Source organism: Oreochromis niloticus, linkage group LG11, assembly GCF_001858045.2.
Source record: "Oreochromis niloticus isolate F11D_XX linkage group LG11, O_niloticus_UMD_NMBU, whole genome shotgun sequence".
Taxonomy (NCBI): Eukaryota; Metazoa; Chordata; class Actinopteri; order Cichliformes; family Cichlidae; genus Oreochromis; species Oreochromis niloticus.
In genome coordinates, this window is record NC_031976.2 from 30,530,097 (window position 1) to 30,543,777 (window position 13,681).

The 13,681-nt window shown below is 38.4% G+C and overlaps 1 protein-coding gene and 1 long non-coding RNA gene across 4 annotated transcripts in view; one reads left to right on the plus strand and one right to left on the minus strand.

Moving 5' to 3' along the window:
- bbs9 (Bardet-Biedl syndrome 9) overlaps nt 1-13,681 on the minus strand; it is a 168,768-nt gene that overhangs the window by 12,348 nt on the left and 142,739 nt on the right. The gene's annotated exons all lie outside the window — the stretch shown is intronic.
- Nucleotides 3,973-10,603, plus strand: LOC109204201 (uncharacterized). The gene is made up of 3 exons (XR_002063773.1): nt 3,973-4,034; nt 4,158-4,229; nt 9,750-10,603. It is a non-coding gene; the product is annotated as an uncharacterized LOC109204201 (long non-coding RNA).

Genomic DNA, 13,681 nt, shown 5'->3' on the forward strand with positions numbered 1-13,681 from the left:
AGTCAGCTCACAAAAATAGCGCCACAAAAACGTGTTTAGTTCATTTTTGCATGTGAAACACAGAGAAACAACCTAAATCATTTTACGCTTTATTTTCATATTCATACCACCCTACTCCTGTCAAACTTTATCAACTCTACACTTGCACATAGGTTTGCAAGGTAACTGGAGATCACGCCAAAGTCCTGTGGATCTCTTTGTAATGATGTGTAAAATGACTGGATTGCATTGAGATCAGGACTTCTTTCTGTCAGATGTCCCTCATAAAGTATTGCATAGACATGTGTATCTAAAATTACGTCCAATTCTAGACTGATATCAACCAGAAGTGTCAACTCCTTACACACTGTTTCCATCTGCAGTCTAACATTGACTCTACCCAAATTGATTTCCAGTGGGTGTGATTTTCCAGTCACTAGAGACCAACATATCCACCCCAATTTCATCATTTCAAATACACTCGCTTCAGCGGGTCTTGAGATTGGAGTGGAGCAAGCTAAAAATGATTCAGGATGTTCCTGCATTTGTTTGTCATTCCTTGGTGTTGCCAAAAACAAGTGAGAACAGGCCATGTTGCACCACATTGCTTGACAAAGCTTGACAACAGCTTGTCAACAGCATTAGTCCTGCGCAGTGTGCTGAATGGCAAATCCTTGGTCCTACCATGGCTGCTAGTAGACACTGGAAAGTAGAATAAAGTATCCTTTCAAGTGCTTACGACAGAATGCTAAAAACATAACAACAAATAGCAACCCAAAAACCTAAAATATTTTATAAGTGAAAAAAAAAACAAGAGTTCAATAACGTTCAGCGACCTGGTTCCTGACAGAAGATCTAGCAAAAGTGGGAAGTGAACCTGGGGTTTCCATTACCTTAGACACAAGTTTGTGAGTGCCACAAACAAGGACTTCGGTTATTTAAATATTAAGTGAGAGAAAATTGTCTGCTACCCAACGTTTAATAGGGTCTAAGAACCTATAAAATATCTGTAACTTGGGTCCTAAAGAGACACACGGCTGAATTAACGTCCTTAAAAGTGCTCCAAATGTGCTGAAAAGGGAGCAGCTATAAACCGTAAGGGCCCAAAACAGACTCTTGTGGCACGCCATAGGCAAGAGAAGTGAGAGACCCATAGAAAAAGATTGTTCTGTCAGATGTGATGTCTTTGAGCAAAGATGCAGCTAAAATGTTGACAACAGGCGGATTATTTCACTGAATTTAATGATTTGACCAGATTAGGCAAAGAAACAGGTAAGAAACTTTCAAAATTCTTTCTATAAGCACAGTCCTTTACATAGATACATTCAAAATACATACATACATTAAATTTGTAACCAGAATCTCACAGGTTTTAGATATTAAATAATTCTTTTGTCACTCAGTCTTTCTATTAAGGTTCCAAAGAAAAAGCTGGTATGCAGTGGATAAAGTGATAATCAGGAGTCTTTCTGAATGTATAATTTTAGCAGGGCCCACAGAGGAACAGTGTTCTTGTTATAGTGAGATAATATTAAAGTTGGTGTATAATGGAACATTTTAAAAATAATAATTTTCTTAAATCCAGTGGAGAGTGAAGATGACAGGTGACTTCTGTCTTGTACAATCTGTTCTTCTTCATGTCCATGTTTCCAAAAATTGTGCTGCACAGTATCTTTACAGCCCCTCCATTAAGAGATTAAACTGTTTCACAAGGTAATTTTTTTCCCAACTATTTGGCATCAACAGTAACGCTAAAAGCCAGTTTGATCTGAAACAATAACACTGTATCATAGTGGGTTTTTTTCCATTTGCTCTAAAGCAGTCTGTTGGATTGGATCTATTCTCAACAAGTTTATCCAAGTGGCAGAGATGTTTAATATTACAGATACTAACACTAAAATTTGAGTTACAGCTTTGCAGCTGCATGCCTGAACCAGCCAGTCAAGTGGTAGCTTATATCATTTTTTTGGTAATGGGAGAAGTTTCCTGAGGCAAATTTTGATTTATGATAGAAATATATCTAAATAAAACTTGAACAAAGTAGCTAGATGATTTGTATGGGTTCACGTGGTTTGTGAAGCAATGACGGTATGTTTCAAATAAAAATGTGTGCAACAAACTCTAAAACACGAATGCTTTGCACAAATCATAAAACGTGCAACACAGAAGATCTATGCAATCACAATTTCCCCTTCTGTTTCTGAGTTATGGTGAAAACAATATTTTTTCAGAACATTATGATTATTACATTGAAACTATCCTATTACATTTCTGGGTGATTTTATTTCTCAAGTGCCTGAATCCTTAATTTATGGACAAAAAGGCTTTTTCTTAAGTCACAGTCTTTGACTACCAAATTCTAGAAATTTTATCCTTGAGTTCAAGTTGATGTTTGTGCCAGACATTACAAAATTCCCTCAAGTCATTTCTGAGATATCTCATTCACAGGAATGGGACTGATGGACTGTAGCAATGGGACCTGTCTATGTTTTCTGCTCCCACCTTTGGAGTACTGCCATAACAAGTGATGATAAAGGGAAAGGCACCGAGGATAGGAGCCAAGTTCCACCTGAAAATATATTATGAAAATCCATCATGGCTGCTGCCATCTGTATCTCTATCTGACAGGATCATTGTTGTTTATTTCAGTATCTCATTCAGTAGTTCTTTGTTTTGTTTTGTTTTTGTGACATGGACATGAACCCATTAAGAACCCTAGTATTTCTAATATTTCACCTCACAGATGTTAAATTTAAAGCTTATCCTGCCAGTGCCCCCACACTAACTCTCTCCTGGGTGACAGCATCAGTGAAACTCCCACCATGTGAAATATAAATGGAAAGAGCAGAACCAGCATGGCTGTGACCTTGGCTTCTCTTGAAACAAATTATAAAAATATTTACAGATATTTTGAGACCTTTTCATATTTCAGGGCGCTGGGTGTTTTCCTTGTCACTCATGCAAAGCGGAGGGAGGAAGGGGCAACACCCAGGCTGGCTAGCCACAGACAGAGCACCCTGCTGGGGGAAACCCTGCACACAGACACCCTCTTCCTCAAGCTCCCAACCAAGCTGAAAGACCCCTGAGGATCTGAGGGACACCACAGTGTATATACAGGTAGACTTTACAACATGTACACAAAACCGCTTGAGTGCCTACAAATTAAATGCTGAAAGAGTCTTTCATACTCACATATTTACGCACAATAAAACGCAGCAATGGAAAAGTATTACACATACGATTAACGTGGGAAAACTGTGACATCATAACTAGTCTGTCATAAAAAAATACTACCATGAAAACAAACAACCGCAGTAAAAAGAGAAATGTATTCTTCAGCCTGGAAACAAAATTCAAAACAAAGTCTCACAATAACATCCATGTAGGAAATGTTCTGATGCATTCAAGGATATCACATGATCCTCATCAGCGAGGGAGATGTGTTTGAGTGTGCTCCTTCCTTCTTTCTCTTATCCTAAAATCTCATATCCTCCTTAGCCCACCACCTTTTACCCTCCGGTTTCTCCCTCATCTTTTACTTTTCTTTGCTTCTGTTTCTTTCTGTTTTTTAATCCTCAATTCCAGCCTCCTTCCTTTTCTCGTGGCTACTCCATTTTTTCCATTTCACATTTTTGTTCACCTGTTTTATTTTTTGTTTCTTTGTCTCTCTCCAGTCCTCCTACCTCCTTCTTTGCCTTCTATATATGCACCTGTTTGGCTTCCTTTTAGAGGCCACAGCAGCTCTGGCTCGGTGAGCATGTGTTTATTAAATGTACTGTGGTAAACCACCATTTGTCCTCCTACTCATCCACTTAACTTCCCCTGCTGAAGATACATTTCACCTTGCCACATCTCCGGCAGGAAAGAAGGAAAGGGAGGAAACGCAAAGTATTTTGACTCCCACTGATTAAAAACAAAAGAGGCTTTATTCTTGAAAACAGGAGCTCAGACAGCCCCCTTTTCTCACCAAAAGCCACAAGCATTCAAAAATGCCCGCATAACATTTTCATTCTTCAGTCAAAGACTTTGCTATGGCTTCCAAACTATGACCTAAGGTAATAATAAATAAATAAACATCAGTACTAAAAAGACCATTAATAATTGTGATAACTGATTGCTTTTCTATCAAATATTGCTAATAATGGTCTAATTGAAATCTAATAAATTTCAAATTCCAGTATACAAAACAACAGGTTCTTATGGAACTGTGGGACCATAGGAATCTCTTTAAAGAAGACACTCTTTTAAAGGTAAGGTAATTCCCAGTATTGCACATTTAGCCGGTTGTATAGTGAATAAACTGACAATCTTATGAAGTGTTACCTGATTTTTAATTACCAACTGCACTTATTAACAAAAGAAAAAAATGCAACTGAACTAAAGTTAGACGAACTTGCTCTGCCTCGAAATATGACACATGTTAAAGAAGCTTGTTTTCATTCTATTGCATGGTAATTTAATATTTTCTACGGTTTTCAGTTCCTTAAGGCCAAATAAAACATCATAAATGACAGACTGACAGTGTGAGTGCAAACTGTTCAGGGATCCTTCACACACAGTGTTTGTGTGAATTTCTGTGTGGTATAAAGTTTGCCAAACTTATGTCTGACTGATTTACCCAGCATTAGTAAACCGCACGTAGTACACACACATATACACTCACCGACGCGTGCGCGCAAACACACCAAATTTACTGCAAATACACTTTATTCCAGGGAATTAACTGGTGGAAAAGTTCTTACAAGAAACACATGGGGCTCTTTCATAAACACACAAACACACCAGATTAATTCCACAAACATACTTTAAGTAATGCTTAATATAATTTCAGAGGTAGTCACTTATTCTAATGACATTTTAACCTTAGAAACACCCACACACACCCACACACACACACTACATTCCTACTACATTAGCTTAGTAAAAAAGTGAGAATCAATTAAGCTGATGTAAACACTGTGATGTTCTCATTGCCATGGAGGTGTTGTGGAGGCCACATACACATTTACACACACACATGAACACACAGGTAGCAAGCATCCTCCACTGTGTAATCACACAGTAACTTTGCCCACTCTTTACTTTCACGCTTCAGTTTGAGCTCCCTCCTCGTCCCCTTCTGCTTCCTCTCATTGCTCTCTCCCTGTCTCTCTCTCTCTCCTGCTATCTCCTCCACACCAGCAAACTCTCAGTTGTATGTAAATTGTTGCTGCAGCCCTGTAATCACAGTTCAAAACAGCCGACAACATGGCCACTGCTGTGAACGTGAGCCAAACTGTAAACAGAAGCAGGAACATCACATTGTAAATGCAATAATTTAGATAAAAGTGGCTATTTATAATTAATTATCACAGACTTTTAGTCAACTTCAGCATCATTAGAGTGCTGAAGGTCAAACATCACAGACCTTATACTTTTGTCGATTAGCATGAGTCTGAGATATAGAAGAACAACCATTTTAACCTACTCATGCAGACGGAGACATCAGGTATGTGACTGTGACTTTGCAGAAAAGGTGTTAAAAATGATTTTATAAATATATATTTAATTAATGAATATACAGTGTCTGCTTCTTCTTAGCATGTATAACAACTGAGATAAGCTGCCTAATATATATGTTTGTTTTATTCTTGAAATTGATGTATGATGGTAATTATTAAAGTGCATGTATAATATACACATCATTTGACTACACTGTCACTGTGCTGCAACTTTTATTTTCAGTACCACAGCACTCAAATGAACCAAATATTTTAAATTAGTAACTTATTTGTTGGTTTACAGCCGCTCTCATCTAAGACCAGCGTTTGAGAACCAGAAATGAGTGGAAAAGAGTGAAAAAAAAATACCAAGAAGGTCAAACAGTGAGTTTACAATCTCCACATCTTTGGCAAACTCATCAAATTTCCTGTTACCACAGGTGTGACTGTGGGTGGTTCAAGTGTTTAAGTGATCCAGCAAAATATACTGGTCATCAGAGTTTGTGCACACATACACACACAGGCAGGGTCGTGCTGGATGTATAACTACAGAATGTGCTCACTTTTAGTTTGCATACACATTCAAGTCAACCACACCCGCATACCACACACACACACATTTACACTGGCTACTCTTGCAGGCCATGCCTCATTGCTTCTATATTTAAAATAAGCTTCTGCAATAAATAAATAAATAAATAAATAATAATAATTAAAGAAACACAATCAGTTTCACTATCTTTTCTAAAAACTGTCCATTAGCACATCTACCTTCCCTCATCGTCATCATTAAAAAACTGAAGTGTGCAAAGGTTTGTAGAGGTAACAATAATGTGATAATGCCATGAAAATGCACTGTATGTCTGGGCTTGTAGTAATGCTGCATAATTATTTGTGATTCCTTCTTATAATATGTCAGGATTGCATTGATGATACTCCAGTTGAGGGTTTGCACACAACTGTATTCTTTTTGACTTCTGACCACCTCACAGTTTGCATCAAAATATTTGGTGAAAGGTTGGAAAAATACTGCATAAAGCACTACTTCTTACATCTGCAGAACATCTACACAGATATTGAAACTATGTCACAAAGTAAAGTGACAACTTGACAAAAAAGGCAACTGGAATTAATATTCTGTCATAAATCAATAGCATTATGGAAAAGTCAAACTGCGAGACAAACCAAAATATACAAATTTGGAACGACTGCAGAAAATTTGTGAAAGATGCATTAAAACCTAATAGAAACATTTTGTTTTCTCAGAGCAGTTTTGCATCTAAGGGCAACTTCTACAATGGCTGCAACTGTAAACACACAGACAAGTGATTAATCTGACCACTCCTGCTCTTGGCAGTGTGTTTCTGCCAGTAAATCTGGGCTCTGGTGGCAGTCTGCATTCCACAAACGCACACATACATCATGCACAAACTAACCAGGCCAAATTTAATGAATACAACTCACACATTCAGATCCACCCATGCACACACCTGCAGAAAAATACACATTTGACCAAAGTATGCTTCTGTAGGTACAAGCACAAAGCATACACCTGGAAAATTTACAGTTATGTGCTCCTGTTACACAGTGAAATCTCATGCTGGCAATTTTTATATCTGATGATCTCGTTCAAGGAAATTCACTTTTTTTTTCTTCTTTTTTTTATAAAACACCTCACCAGAAAAGCATTACTTTACTGCATGACTTACAGCAGCAATAGTTTATGTTTAGGTAGAAGAAAGTGCCTTACATGATGTTATTAATTGTCACTCATTAATAGCTACTGGTGTTCCTATAAGGAGCTGTGTTTAAACAACATAGCTAGCTGATATTATAAATTGGCCCAACACAGTCTTTCCAGCATGCACAAGGTATCCTTTACTGTTGTTGCTTTAAAGCTCTAACCGCAGCTATACTGGCTGCTCAGAGATTATAATCATGTTTAAAAGAAGTGCAAAATCTTTGTTGATGTGGTTGGATAGCCAGACAGAAGACGCTGGTTGATGTCCCATCATGACCTTTATCTTACACATAACTCACTGGTTTGGTTTAAGAACAGAAAACTATTTGGTTAGGTTTTCGTACTGAAATCCTCTTGGTCTGGGCTGGGAAAGGACTGTGGCTTGAGTAAATTTGTCTTCTCAGTAGTGAACCTGCTCACCGACAAATGGTAAGTTGCCAGTGTTGGACCACTATCGATATAACTATGAACATTATGTGAGATTACTAGGGGTGGGTGAATCAATCCAAAATACCAATGCCAACAGTAGTATTGATATCATATCGATACGAAATGATGGGATCAACAGTTTGGCTTCTTTCTGTATTCCATGTGTTGCTCCAGTTTCATCAAAAAGTAGACAGGTCTGTGCAAACACTGCTGCTCTCACATCTCCATGCAGACTTTTCTCCTTTTCTTCCTCTGCTGTTTTTTGTTGTTGTGCCGTAACATGACTGAGCAACGCTGAGCAGACACATGAATGCGGCAGTGACATCTGTATGAAGGCTATTTGCTACTGTGGCAACATCAACAATTTACAAGAAAACATGAAAAAGAGAACTCAGAGTGAAGAGAAAAAAAGAGGAAAAGGAAGAAAATCTTTTAGACAGACCCAGACCCCTGGCACAGAGGCCGAAGCCACTGGCAGATCCCTTTCAGAGAGGCAAATAATATCCAGCTAGCTCATATAGTGGTGAAGTTGATGTTTGACACATGACTTGGATCTTCAGTATTAGTTAATGTTAATTTTCAGAGTGTGACTGGTAATCACAGGTCTTACTTTAGGAGACGATTTCCCACCACTGAAACGTGTTGCATTACTTACTTCAATGGAACTGAAAATAATCACCAACCAAAAACAAAAAACTGGAATGTAAATGTAAAATTTTCAAAAGCTGAAAAATTGTGAAAAATGCATTCGGGTGTGTTAACAAATTAACAGCGGAAAGCAAAAATCACAGTCAGTTATTTGGTCATTAAAATGTATTCATATGAGTGGTTGGCAAAACTGGCCCTGCATTTACTTTTTAAATGTATTGCATTGATACCAAATGATGCAGTATAACTTTTTTGCTGCTTAGCTCTAGCAGTCCAGAAACTGAAGGTGTCCTAAAATTTTGTTTTATCAGCATGAAGAGATAAAGCTTAAGTTGCAAATTTCAGACCTCAGATCTGTATCTACATTTGTGTGTGGCAGTGTATTTATACTACAAGTGAGGATTTAGATAAAAAGTAACTGCAGCACGTATCCAGGGTGTGTAGGTTTTGTGTGTGTTGTGGCCAGTGTAGTCTAATTGTAGAGGGAAGTGTCTGGCAGTCTGCCTGTCCTCTTTTGGCCCAAGGATACTCATCATAACAAACCAGTGGTGCATCCTATCATTTCACAACACCTCACATACGTTCAAACATACCAAAAAAAGGCATCAGACAGACTACAAAGAACTGCGCAACGCACTCCATTCCTTAAATAAGTTTAACAAAAGATGACACAGACGAGCCAAAAGCTGCGTGCTACTGAGCTCATTGTTTGCACTGTTTGGCTAATTTATTTTAACCTTGGCTAATCTAATCAAGGGAGGCAAAAGCCTAAATACACACAGTCTCACGCAGAGTACTAAATTTATAGTTTGAGATAAGGTTGGGAGCTAAACAGGAAACAGGAAGTGTGTGGAATTGTGGGAACAAACAGACTGTCAACCCTACTTCGGCTGGCACACAGTGTGGCTGCCCACACACCGAAAATGACTCACTGGCAATTTGCTAATGTAGCAGAGCAAGAACTTGGAGAGAGACATACTTTGGTTTTCAAATGAAGAGTGACGTTAATCTGTAATTTAACGTTAGCTTTAATTTTAGCCTCATCACATACACACTATGTGCACTGTGTGGGGTATCTGAGCCTTTTTAGTCCAGAGGGGTGGTTAGTATGGCCAACAATTAGAGCCAGAATAACTTATCAGTCTGTCGAATTTATGATGACATTTCTGCTCCAAAATTAAAACTTCTTTTTACCGAACATACAGCAGAAAAATGGACCACTTATTTTCACCATTTCCATCCTCATATTAAAGTGACACCACAACTTCTGGGGCATGCCTTGCTTTGGCATCATTTTGGTTTGTCATGTGTACAAGTGTACAAGCTAGGGAACCTTTATCTCCATTTCAGCGATATAGCTCAGGAGATTTCCAGACGACAGAGGGGAAGATGCTGCATCAGTTTAGAAAAGATGAGACTTTCTTTTCTCTCAAATGTATTAGTTATTATTAATCTCTGGCTCTCTTTTACAGTGTATCCTGTCTGCCTCGCTTCACCCCCAGCTGGTTGCAGCAGATGTCTGCCACCGCCCCCCACCCCCCGATTCTGCCGGAGGTTCTTCCTGTGAAAAAGGAGTTTTTCCATCCACTATCACCAGGTGCTTGTAGAAGCTCATCTGATTGTTGGGGTTTTCTCCATATTATTGTAGGTCGTTATCTTAATGACTGCTGTTGTGATTTGCTTCTGTATAGATAAAAGTGAATTGAAATGAAAAAGAACTTTGAAAGAAAATTTATTTCTCTTCCTGTTTCAAATTCTTCCATTCCTGCACCAGCACTGACATTTATTTTTTTTTACTGAGCAGTAACACCCATAGATCAGGAGAAGACTGCTGTGAGTCCTGCACACCTCAAGCGCCAGCAGAAGCAGTGACTGTCAGAGTTGGCATACGCAAAAGCCAACACACCATGAATGAGGCTTTACGGTGATTTTGAAATGGTATGACTTCATAGTTTGTCCAGCAGAGCCATTTCATCATTTATAACAAGTGTAGCAGAGCATGCATCATTGGTGAGCAGACAGATGGTGGCGTGGAATAAAGTGGCCTTTTCAAAACTTTTAGCTTGATGTTCAAAGCGCTATTATTTAACTCATAATGTATTTATGAGTCAATACTTTTCTCGTTGATATTTAAGCAGCACACAATTTTTCTTCAATTTTAAAGTGACAAACTGCTACATGTCTGCATCCTAGAATTGAGCATGGTGTACAGGGTACAGAAATAAGGCATTGGGGATAACAGACATCTATCCAAACCTAGGTGAAGGTGCTCAAAACTTTAGGCCCTTGTCCATTAGTACCTACTAGGACTAACTTGCCACACTTTTCAGGGTTTTCCATTAATAATAATGATAATAATGATGGATTGGATTTCATATAGTGCTTTTCAAGGCACCCAAAGCGCTTTACAATGCCACTATTCATTCACTCTCACATTCACACACTGGTGGAGGCAAGCTACTGTTGTAACCACAGCTGCCCTGTGGGCATTAGGTCATAGTACCTTGTACCAGCTACCCAGCAGCAGGTATTTAGTCTCCTTAACATCCATCTTTGTTGTAGCATTCGTGTCGCATACTAATTACGTCACAGGAAGCTCAGCTGCTTTGCTATAACGACGACCACCCACATTAGGTGGTACTCAATTATAATTAAAAACCAGATGATCTGAGTTGAGCCGTAGTAAATCGTGGCGAGTCGTTCCGAGTAGGTACTAATGGAAGAGGGGCTTTTGTGCTATGGCTTATCTTCTTGCTCACTCAAATAGAACACCAAGGTGTAGCACTCATTTTCATTTCCTAGTCTTCATGAATAGGAAATCAAATTATATTTAAGCCACAGTTCTTGAACCCTGCAGAAAAGAAACCTCCAGACCAAAGAAAGTTCAGACTCCAACGTAGTTGCAAAACACAACACCAATCAAGTTTTCTGGCTACTGTGTCAGTTTATCAAAAGACTTTTTCTTTCTCTTTAACTTATAATAGTGGCGACAAAAACATGTATATATGTTGATGTAAATGACTATATAAAACCAAAAACATTAAAAGTTAATATAAAGACTACAGCAAAATCTAAAATATTTTACTGGTTTTAATCATGTCAAGGTAAGAATGATCATTTCACCTGAAACTGCAGCTTCATGATGTGTTGGTTATTAGAAAGTTAGCTAGAAATTCCTGATATTCCAGCATGAAGCATTAGTGTGTTTAACAAGAGTCTCTTGAAGACTCCTGCAGGGATATTTTTACCGGAGGGAGGAAAGAAAGAGTTGTTAAAGGCAGCGCTGACACAACAGATAACACAGCCTTACAACCTTATCACACACACACTTCTCACCGGAGTGTGTGCGGCTAAGTGAGTGAGTGTCAACAGCAGAGAAGCCGGTAGTCTTGTCTGCACGTGTGAGGAGATTCTGAGTTATGGCTGTGTGTGAATGTGTGAGAGAATACTGCTGTCTTTGTGTGTGAGAGTGAGTGTGTACAGAATAAGACTTATGGGGCATTTGAGTGAATGTTTGTCCATTTAAGAACTCAAAGAAAACAAGCAGTGTCTGAACAGTGGTAAAAATGAAGTGTGTGAATATGTGTGTCTGTGTGTGTGCTGTGGGATGTGGGCTGTGAAGATGAATAAAGGTTGTGACACTTTTTGAAAGCTAACAACTCTCTGTTTGTTCTCCCTCTATCAATTTAGCAGCCTGCCACCAGCTCACAGTGTGTGTGTCTGTGAATGTGAGCAAACACAATGGGAACGAGCTTCAGCAATGATCCATTTAGGAGGTGAGAAAAGGTTATTTTCACTGAGAGCTTTATGCACGTTATTATTTGCAGTTTTTAATACTAAGGGCACAACTGTCAATAACAACTTTAATGATGCCTGGCTTTATCTTATTTGTCTTTATTTTTGTCTTATACTAAGGAAAAATTTAAAAGTTGGTTGGTTCAAAAAGTTGGTTCAAAAAAACAACTTTTTAATACTAAACTGAACATGATTCCTTCCACACTGTTGTTTGTCAGCCCAAATAATCTTGCATCAGATAAAGAGAAACATGGCAATCATTAAACATTACCCACAAACTGCTTTATTTATAGTACAGCATTTCTTTTATATAAAACTGTAGACAGTTCCATCCAATTCTGCAAACAGTCTCTAATCCAGCTGCATAAAGTGTGCGTGTTTGTGGTGCTAGTACAGACATCTACGTGCAGCTTTACTCATCAGTAACACGCTGCCCTCCAATTAACAAAGACACACTGGGACTCTTTGTGTGATCACACTGACTGTAATTTATGTGTGTATGTTGGGGGGTGCTCAGGATGGGAGGGCTAAATGCAGGTGGTGTTTTTTTCTTCCTTTCTGAACATTCTTCATTCTCCCTCTTACTGTTTCACATGGCTATTGCATTTTCTCATCAAAAGGAGGAGGAAATGTTTCTTTAAAGAGAAGTCTAGCTGATATAACTCTGCTTACTGACAAATATCTTCTGACCAGTACATGCATACAAAAACAGAAAGTCAATAATTTGACTTAAATGTTAGTCGATTCAACTTGAAGGTTCCCACTAACATCTTGACTTGTATTTTTCTATGTGTAGGTTCCTGTTTTGTTTTTTTAACCTTGTGTATTTGCATAAAGGCTGGCTAAACAATGTTAAATTCTAAGAAAAGAAATGCCCGTGAACGGGTTTTATGGCAAGGGAAATGTTTGATCTAAACAATTCAATTTAGTGCTAACCACATCAGGGAAAACATAACTTTTTGTAAGTTTACCAGATAACTCCAGATGGCACCTTTAATCATGACTCTTTAACAGTCTTTCCAAGTAATATAAAAATATTTACTTCGTTATTTTACTTCCTCTTCTACATACCAGTACTACAGTTTTATGATCCAGTACTGCATTAGGGTAATTTTGAAACTGTGTTGTTACACAGCAGTGCTTTACTTCCAGGGCTATAGGTTTAGAAATACATCAGGAATCTGACTTGGTGGTCTTCTCTGATACATGTACGTATTAAACACGCATGACAGGATGGCTGAATGTATATTTCTGTTTATTTTTTTTGTTAAACACTTCAATAGAGCCCTATCAGTGATGTCAGGACTTAACAGAAGCCAGGCACGTATTGTATAAAAATCAAGCCCATGTCCTATATTTCAATTTTTCATGTGTTTATAACTGTGATCTGCACCCTGAAATCCTAAACAGCTGACAGGAAAATGTGGAAACCACGGTTCCTGCTTTGCATGTGTGTTTAATATGAAAAAAGACGGCCACGTATGTGCTCGGCGTGGAACACATGAATCTGCCATCGGACTTACAGATGGAGACAGACAGTGAGAACTGGGAAAGCTCTGAAGCTGAACCTGCTTGACACCCTTTCCTGTGGTTAATGCGCACAGTGGTT